Consider the following 9,478-nt stretch of genomic DNA (forward strand, 5'->3'; position numbering starts at 1 on the left):
TGAACAAACCATCCAGCGTTCTCCACATCAGCACCATGGACAATTTGGGATGGATGGTTCTTTGTGGCAGGGGCCATCGGGTGCATTATAGAAAATCTAGCTCCTTTTCCGGTCTCCACCCACAGGATGCTAGTAGCAAACCTTCTTTCCCAGGTTGTGATGACCATAAATGTCTCAGACGTTGCCATTGCCGACGTCCCTGGGGATGAAGTAGGCTTGGGGTAGAGACCACTGTGTGAAACACATATCTTCCCGTGCATTTTGACAGGGTCTTGGGGAGTGGTAACTGCTCCCCAGAATGTCCGCCGGCAGAGAGAGACCCCATAAAGATCACCTTCTAGTCATGCATCAGTTACGGGCACTCATAGGCATTAGGTCCATTCCAGGGTCTGGAGATTCACTATTACACACACAGGCACTATCCCTCAGGGGTTTGTGCCCCAGGAGGTAATGTAGACAACAGACACAAGGACCAGGTCCAGGGTATCGGGCATCCCGGAGAAGGTGGCATTTGTCAGAACTTCGAGGGAAATAGAGAACGTGCCACGTCAAAGCTGGGCAGGGAGAACGTTTCAGAGAGAGGGAAGAGAAGGTACAAGGACTTCTGGTAGGTTCCAGGACCACTGAGGATTCAGGTGTGGCTGGAGTGGATGAGGGGTGGGGCATAGTGATGGGTGTGGCCAATGAGCGAGTGGGGCCAGAGCACATCAGACGCTGGATGCTTTTATTTGTAAGTTAATTTCTTTATTTTGAGGGGGAGAGCACAAGTGGGGGATGGGCAGAGAGAAAGAGGGAGAGAGAGAATCTCAAGCAGGCTCTTGCTGTCAGCGCAGAGCCCGACACAGGGCTTGAACTCACCAATCTCAAGATCATGACCTGAGCCAAAATCAAGAGTCAAACGATTAACTGACTGAGCCACCCAGGCGTCCTGGCCATTGGAAGCTTTAATGATGATGGACATGGAACCACACTGGAGAGTGTTGGGGAATGATAGCTATTAGTGTGCCCTAATAGCTCTGCCCCGTGCCCTGGGCACTGCTACCCCAGTCTCCTCCCCAACCACTCAGTGCAAGGGCAGGGGAGGCACACCAGAAGCTCTGCTGCTGCCCGCAGAGACCTAGAAGTCTCCCGAACTTCAGCTTGGCCCATTCCCAAGATCTAGAAAGACCTAGAAGTCTCCTGAACTTCAGCTTGGCCCATTCCCAAGTTCTAGAAAGACTTGCCTGCAGTCTGATGTCCTGGGGCTGGTTTCCCACGGCCACGCTGGTGATGCTGGGAAGATCAATGAGGGTCAGATCCAGAACCTCAGGGAGGTGATCTCCAGCCTGATGAGCTCATGGCTGATGCTAACTCCAAGGCCAGCTATGGTGTTCTGGGCTGTGGAGGCCCAGAGACGGGAAAGCCAGCCTTCAGATTAATGACCCATCTGAGGAAAAGCAGTGGTAGGAGGCTCCAAACTTCTCTGGTGCTTAGAAAACACTTCACAGAAGCCTGGGGAGTGGTCTCTGAGGCCACTAGTGTGGCCATCAAACACAAACGTAGCATAGACATTCACCTTCCAAAAGCCTGGAGGAAAACATACCGATACGTTCACGGTGGGGTCACAGAGGGATTCTGTCCTCTTTCTTTACCCTTCTTGATATTTGCCAGTGACCATGGCAGTGGCTTAAAATACACCCACAAATTCTTCCACACTCTTCCCTCCGAAAGGTGAAACCTTGAGCGCGAACCAGACATAGGGACTTCTGTCTAAAGATAGATATGGCGGAAGTGACCGTGTGGGACTAGCAGTAAATGTGTCGTGACTGCCTCTTGCCTTCTCTTGCATGGCTCTCTCTGGGGCAGGCTGGCAGCCCTGTCCTGAGGACACCAGGGACCGACGGAGAGGTCCACAAAGTAAGGCACTGAGGCCTTCCGCTCACGGCCACGTGAAGAGCGGCTCGCCAGCCACAGTCGAGCCTTCAGCCGATGCAGACCCAGCCAATACCTCAACTACGGCTCCCCAGGGACCCTGAGCCACAGCCCCCCAGCCGAGACCCTGCAGTTGCTGACTCTCACACTGTGGGAGAGAACAAATTCTGTCTTTGAAGTCACCAGGTTTGGGATAATTTGTTATGCAGCAAACAGATAATGCACACAGGTATATACTACTTTTATGAGAAGATAAACACAGACACGCACACGCTAACACGTACACAAAAGCATGTACCAACACACACACATAAACGCACACTACGAACACACACAGTCAATTGTGTGTTTAGCACAGTGTGTTTCTGGGCGGCGTAGACACCCCTCTACTTCCCGATACTTAAGGAAAAGCCCATCTGCCTGCTTCCTCTCTGTTGGAAAGGGGGGGCCGATCGGAAGGCCGGCGGTCAGTCTGGAGCTAAGCAGACCCCTGAGAAGAGGGGACCTCCCAGGGTCAACCGCCGGTCACCCCAGGGTCTGCCGGAGGGACAGCAGAGGAACTCAGGGAGTGGGACCCCTCGGCCGAACAAGATCACGTAAGCAGACACACCATGTCCGTAGTACCCGTGTCCCTGTTTAACACCACCTGCCACTTCTCTTAGGTCCTGGAACGTTTTGCAGGAATCCCCCTGCTCTGTCTCTTGGGGGGTAAGATGTATGGAAGGAAGGGATGGATGGAGAAAAGGAAGCTGAAGGAAAGCAAGATTATTTCTTCCCTTACGTTTATTTTTGCAAGTAGATTATTTCTGTAGAGTCTTCACTGGGGGTTCAAAGGACGTTTTGAGAATGGTATCTAATTTAGGGGATACCGAATATGTATCCCAGCCTACACGTAAATCATATACAGTGATGGGCATCTGGGCGGCTCAGTTGGTTAGGTGGCCCAGTCTTGATTTCAGCTCAGGTCATGATCCCGTGGTTTGTGGGTTCGAGCCCTGCGTCAGGCTCTGTGCTGACAGCCCGAAGCCTGCTCGGGACTCTCTCTCTCCCTCTCCTCAGCTCTCTCCCAAAACAGGCAAATAAACTTAAAAAATATTCAGTGATTCCATCCTGTGTCTCAGATTCCTCCTTACTGTGGAACCGATGGCGACCTTTAACCTGCGTGGGCGGGAAAGTCTACTTGTGTCTGGGTTCTATAAGCCGCCCATTGTCCTAAAAGTTTTAAAAAACAGCTATGTCCTAGATATGACAGAAACAATCTATAATAGTGCTCAAAAACTGAAAAAAAAAAATTATCCTTGAGCTGGACTTGAGCCTTGTCCGTGGGCAGGCCAGTTCCTGTTCTAGAGGATGGCCAAAGGACAGGGTCCCTGGGCCACAAGTCCGACGGCGTGCACACTTGGTAACAGAGACCCAAGTGTCAATAAAGATGGCCCCTCAGTGCCGTCGGCAGGGACCTCCCGTCACATCTGCAAGCCAAGTCTCGGTGCAGGGGCGAAGGACAGACGTGGTAATGGAGAAGTGACATGAAGATTTGGGCCCCGGGGTCCTCCACGAGAGCTTTGCAAAGCAAATCTCAAGGCCGGAGGGAGGAGACATAGACAGAGCTAAGAAAGTCCCCCCACCCGCCTCACTTCCGTCACCCCCTCCCAGCTGCCCGGCTCTGCACGCACTTGGCTCAGCTGCTACTCACAGTGATGTCCAAGTGGCCTCAGGCCCAAGGGGGCACCAGACATGCCAGGACGTGCTCTTGGGAGCAAGCCCCGTAGGTGAGCTGGAAAAAACGGGAGTCTTCCCCCGGGCTGTTTTTCAAAACCAGAAAAGGGACCAACGTGGATATTTTGTGCTCACACACTCAGAACCAGGACTAATCCCGTGGAGCCCCGTGTTCGGAAGGGTCCCCTCCTGGTTTGCTGTCTGCTTTCACTATCTTGAGAGTCTAAGTCGTTTCGAACGAGGGGTCTTGCTGTTTTATTTTGCTCTGAGCCCCTAAGTCGTGTAGCTGGCTCTGCTCTGAACCTGGTTTCTCAAACTCTGAGTGCACACGACCCATTTTGGAGCTCGGTTCAAGTCCAGATTCTGACTCAGCAGGTCTGGGGTGTTTTTTCCCAGCCATTTCTGCAAGTCTCCAGCAGAGGAGGTCACACTGAGGGGCCAGGGGCTAGGGGACACTCTTGAAACGAGACGATGTCCAAGATGGTCTAGGTGAGGGGAGGGTATCGATGGCAGAAATCAGATACGTGGGGCACGCGAGCCAAGGACAAGACAAGGACAGAGGTCATTGGTTACCAGCTCAAGCGTGGAGACATAAGGACGATGCTCCCCAGTCACCTCGTCTTGTCTCCGTGGGTGTCCTCAGTCCTCAACACCTCCCGGCGTCCCTCTTCCTTCTCCTCTTGGAATTAGCCGCTGATCCACCCAGGAACAGGAAGTGAGTCCTGGAAAATCTGGCCTGGAAGATCCTTCTCTGCCCAGCAGCCTTGTGGGGTGGTCATCTGTATTTGGGGGTGAACACAAGGACTGGGGGCAGGACTTCTCCATTCTGGAGGGGGTCTCTCTGCTGAGCCATTCGAGGCCTGCAGACACGGATTCTCAGGGAGCTGAGCGCGGGAAGCCACGGAAAGGCCTCCACCCCAGACGCTGTGTTACCGGTCACATGGAGCCCTGCGTCCCACAGGGCCTGCTTTCATCATCTCCAGAGCAGTGCCCCAGGACAGCGGTGACCAGGACAGCCGGGAGTCCCGCGGGGGCCTTTCTCAGAGGAGGACCAGCACATGGAAAAGCCTGGAAGGAAGAGGCAGCGGGCTCCCCGGTAGGGACCGAAACACCTGGTGGGGACCAGGCAGCAGAGGAGGAACCAGGACAGTGAGGGAGCGGCCATCAGAGCCTCACCTGCAGAAACCCCGTGCCTCCTACCTTCAAGGATCTCCTTCCTACCTGGGAGGGGTCCTGAGGACGGACTGTCCTGAGGACCGGCCGAAGGAAGCCGAGTCTCTCAGCACCAGGTCACAGGTCCTGAGCAGTTTTCCAAACATTCCAAGTTCGCAGGTGCCTTGTCCTCTCACCTCCAAGTGGGACACTCACTGCCCCAGTGTCCCCAGAGTCCTGGACTAAAATTTCTGTCCCTGTCCAGGGCTGGGAGGTGATGGGGGCCGCCTGGACTGGGCGGGCACAAAGAAGCACAGGCCCGGGGACAGAGGCATCGGCAGGGGAGTGTCTCCAGGCCGACCATGGCCACGTCCCCACGGTGCTGCTCTGTCCGCCACACGAGCCGGAGTCGCGGCTCAGTGTCTGAAGGCCCCCAGGACTCCCGGGCTGGAGTCAGGCCTCGGGCTTCAGCCACAGGACCTGCATTTGTCCAGGTGGAGGCTGAGGGAAGGGGACAGACGGAAATGTGGGGAGCAGGGGGATCCGTGCATCTCCAAGCCCCCTCACAGTTGCAGACGGTGGGTGTGGGGAGAAGGCAGCAAGAGCCAGGGCAAGAGTCTGGACGTCCGAAGGAGGGGGTTCAAGGGAATTCTCAGTGGGCAGTTTGCACAGCCGGAGCTCAGAAAGGCTGGAACCGCCCTGGGCTTCTTGGGGCCGGGCGTTCCTGTCGCCGAGTCCTGAGCACTGACGTATCCTTTGTATTGCTGGCTCTATAAGAGCGTTTATCGTCTCCTCCAGCCTGGGGACATGCCCAGGGGTCACATGCCTGCCACCGGCACCCAGACCCTCCACCATGTTGCCCCTCTCCCCAAAATGCCGACCCCACGGCGGAGCAGAGGGACGACTGCCCCGGATCCTTCCTCTCTGGTGCATCAGGTGTTCCGCCAGGCTGACCGGGGATCTCACAGGACCCCCTGGGATCAAGGACTGGGCTGCCAGTGACCTGGAGGGAGCCCAGGCCGGGGCATCTGGCGAGGCAGCTGCTGTTGGGGGCTGTGCAGGATCTGGGCAGCCCACTGGGGTCCCCACACCCTCCTCTGTGCCCAGGGCGGGGGGCAGCCCGGGCAGGACGGCGTCGGTGGTGCCCAAACCCTGGGTTCTGGTTGGGTTTGGCCTCTGACAGCACTGGCAGGAGATGGGACCAAGGGAAGGGACCAGGACGGAGCCTCCCCCAACCCACGAGGAGGCTACTATCTCTTTCCTCCCTTTTTTCCTTTATTTTATTAAATCGTAGGTGTACAAAATCACTTTTTTTTTTTTTTTAAGGAAAATATCGTGTCTTATCACGCTATCACCCTAGCTAATCGCTTTTTCCAAACACTGAGAAAATTCTTCGGAACGACTTCACACGGCACCTGAGACTTACAAGCTCGGTGTCATCAAAGACATGCCTGCCCCAGACCACTGGACAAGGTCTGGAGTCAGGGCTGGGCCGTCAGGTTCCGGGCCCCGATGGATACAGGCCCAGCGACGGCTAAGGATGCGAAAGGGGGTCAGAGACCTGGGGGCAGCCCAGGCCATGCCCGTAGACCCAAGCCTCCCGGGGCCAATGTCTGAAATGCCTGGTACCCCCGGGATGCTTTGTGGCCCGCGGGGAGAGCAGAGCCGGCCCAGCTCTGCCTACCACTGCCTCTGGGGAGGGCGACCCCGACAGAGCGTCCAGCAGGAGCTCCTGCCCCAGCTCTGGTCCCCGATGACAGCGATGGTGGCCGGGGCCAGGTCCCGCTCCACACCCAGGGTCCGCAGGGAGCCGATGAGGTCAGTGCGGGGGCTCACCTTCTGCTCGTACTGGCTGTACAGGCCGCTCTCGGGCCCTGGAAGAGGCAGACCGGACTTCATGGCCTTGGCCTCTGATCGGAGTCCCATCATCATCCTTGGGAATTTGGGGCAGAATTTGTGCCTCTCCTGATGCTGGGCTGCAGACGGGAGGTGCGTGTGCCTCTGGGAGGTCCCTGTGTTCTCGTCCTGCACAGGCTTTGCTTCTGCTGATGTGGGATGTCTGGCGGGGGAGGAGGCGTCTCACTGAGCAGGGAGAACATACCCAGGGTGGGAGCTCCTGGCCAGAGGGAGGACAGGAGCCAGGCCCTGGGCTGCTGAGCAGGGGTGGGGTGGGGAGTGGGGTGGGTCAGCAACGGTCACAGTGATAATAGTTGCAGGGAGAGCTCCCAGGAGGGAGACCCCAGCACCTGGAAAAGAAGCCCCCATACTTGCTGCCCCAGAGACTGGGCGCCCCTGGTGCATGTCAGAGGTGCCTGGGGGACTGCGGGGCACCAGCTGTACTGTTGGGGTTAGACCACGCTTGCAGGTTTATGGCCGCGGTTGGGGTGCTCGCCTCTGGCTGGCGCCTGGAACGCACCCTTCCTGAAGGTCCCTCTACGTGACTTACCTTTGCCTTCCGTTGGCCCCTGCTTCCTCCTGGCTGCTGAAGGTTCAGTGTCGGCAAGTTGAACTTCTTGGTGAGCTAAACTGGGTCCTGCCGTCCCACCTGCCAGTCTGGGGGATACATCATGTGCCCTGCTGCTGTGCCGGATGGCGGTGGCTGTCGCTGGACGAGATTCATTTCTTTTTTTGCACATCGTCAGGAAAAGAAAAGGAAACAGACTGCGCCTCGGGCACGGCCAAGAACCGTGGGCCTTAGGCATTAGCTGTCATTCAGTCTGAGCTGGGGGGTGGGTTCCCCGCTGCTCAGCACCTCCCGCCTCCTTCACGAGCTCTGCAAAGACACAAGTTGGCAGAGTGGCCCATTGTCCCCAGGCGGTCCCCTCCCAGGCTGGACCTTTGCCAGCCCCCCCTTGCCCCCACACAACCCACACACAGGGGAGACTGGCAGCCCAGCAAGGCCCCAGTCCGCAGGAGAGGCCGCCACAGTGAACAGGTGCAGCTCACAGCTGGGGTCTCCGCGGCCCCCGGGGCGTGGGGACAGGGGCAGAGAACTTCCTGTCATGTATTGGTTTATTATGCTTTTAAGTCCACCTGTTTACGAGTTACGGGAAGCTATTTAGATGTAAGGGTGCGTTTACTTACATAGAGGAAGCTGTGTTAGGACGTCATCCTTGACATCTGTTGTCACTAAGCAGTCACTCAGCAGCTGGCGGGCACCACTGGGGACTTACGGATATAAGAATATATGGACAGGTATGCAGAACGCAGCGGACATTGAAACTTCAAATGGCGAGAGTTTGTGAGGACCCACTGAGAGTGTTCCGTCTGGGCAAGGCTACCCTTTGCAGAGCTCGAAAGCTCTCTGCAGACCTGGGGGCACTGGCTTCTGGAGCAGCAAGGCCCCTCTTTGCTGGCAGGGGTGAAGGCCGTGCAGTGGCCCCTCCAAGGGGGCCGTCTTGCCCGCCTCCCCCCACAGCTCTGGTCCCCAGCGCCATGCTCTGGAATCAGGGGACTTCTGCTCTGTGCCGGTGGCTGGACATCAGCTCCTGGTGGGCTAACTGGATCGACTCTTCCAAGAACCAACTTGTAGAAAGCAACCTCAACTAAATTTGGACTTTGTTTCTGTCCCCTTTGCTTGGACCAGCAGGGTAATCAATCTATCACTGGTTTGGAGTATGTCATTTCTTCATTGGCCTATTAAGAGATACCGTCCTGGGGCTCCTGGGTGGCTCAGTCAGTTAAGCAGCCAGCTTCGGCTCAGGTCATGATCTCATGGTTCGTGGGTTCGAGCCCCGCGTCGGGCTCTGTGCTGACAGCTCGGAGCCTGGAGCCCGCTTCGGATTCTGTGTCTCCCTCTCTTTCTTCCCCTCCCCTGCTCACGCTCTGTTTCTCTCTCTCTCAAAAATAAATAATAAACATTACAAATTTTTAAAAAAGAGAGATTGTCCTGTATACTGTAGGCTCGTCCCCTGCAAAATATTTCTATAAATTGTAAGTCCTGAGTTACTGGCAAAGACAATGTGAGCCTCTGGGCATAACTCCGCATTTCCACAGAGGGGGTCGAACGTTCCTCTAGAGAGAGGTGGGCTCCGTGTCACTTGTGGCTGAGGACCAGACAGGAGACCATCAGGCAGAAAGAGATGGGAGGTGGTATCTCTCAGGCCCTCTGGAAGCTAATCTCTGCCCGGCCCTCACTGGTTCTCGCCCAGACTCGTCTGGGAGAGGTGGGGGTTTGGTCTCTCGCCCTTGAACGTCCATGGCCGATGATCACGTAAAGTCAGCACTGTTAGAAATAGTCTGACTGCCGGCCTCCCCAATGCTGCTCCCAGGCTCATCTCCCTTGTACAGCAGCCTTGTGTGCTAGGTCCCTGTTGCACCTTCCAGGCCAAGAAATTAAGTGCAGGGGCCCCTGGCTGGCCCAGTCAATAGAGCACTTGACTTTTGATCTTGGGATTGTGAGTTCAAGCCCCACTTTGGGCAGAGAGCTTACTGAAAGAAAAAAAAGAAGAAAACAGATTGAAGTGTGGGGGGGGGGGGGTCAGCTACTGGTCTAAGTCAGGACTCAGACCCACCCCGGGCCACTCCCCGTCACAAACCCTTCCCCGCTATGACCTACACAGCCCATCCTTCCGGGAACAAAGTGGCTGCAGTAGGTTGAATGGTGTCCTTGGAAGAGCGAACGTGACCTTATTTGGAGAAAGAGTATTTGTAAGACCTGGACATGGGGCCTAAACCCAGCCGCAGGTCAGAGGAGGCA

General features: G+C 56.2%; 1 long non-coding RNA gene across 1 annotated transcript; it reads right to left on the reverse strand.

Moving 5' to 3' along the window:
• Window positions 1-1,179: 1,179 nt before the first annotated feature.
• LOC113594361 (uncharacterized) lies at window positions 1,180-9,203 on the reverse strand. Its single transcript, XR_003414737.2, has 3 exons — window positions 7,864-9,203; window positions 7,226-7,401; window positions 1,180-6,838 (listed from the first exon to the last, which is right to left on the reverse strand). It is a non-coding gene; the product is annotated as an uncharacterized LOC113594361 (long non-coding RNA).
• Between the last annotated feature and the right edge of the window lie 275 nt (window positions 9,204-9,478).

This window comes from Acinonyx jubatus, chromosome C2, assembly GCF_027475565.1.
Source record: "Acinonyx jubatus isolate Ajub_Pintada_27869175 chromosome C2, VMU_Ajub_asm_v1.0, whole genome shotgun sequence".
In the NCBI taxonomy this organism is placed as follows: domain Eukaryota; kingdom Metazoa; phylum Chordata; class Mammalia; order Carnivora; family Felidae; genus Acinonyx; species Acinonyx jubatus.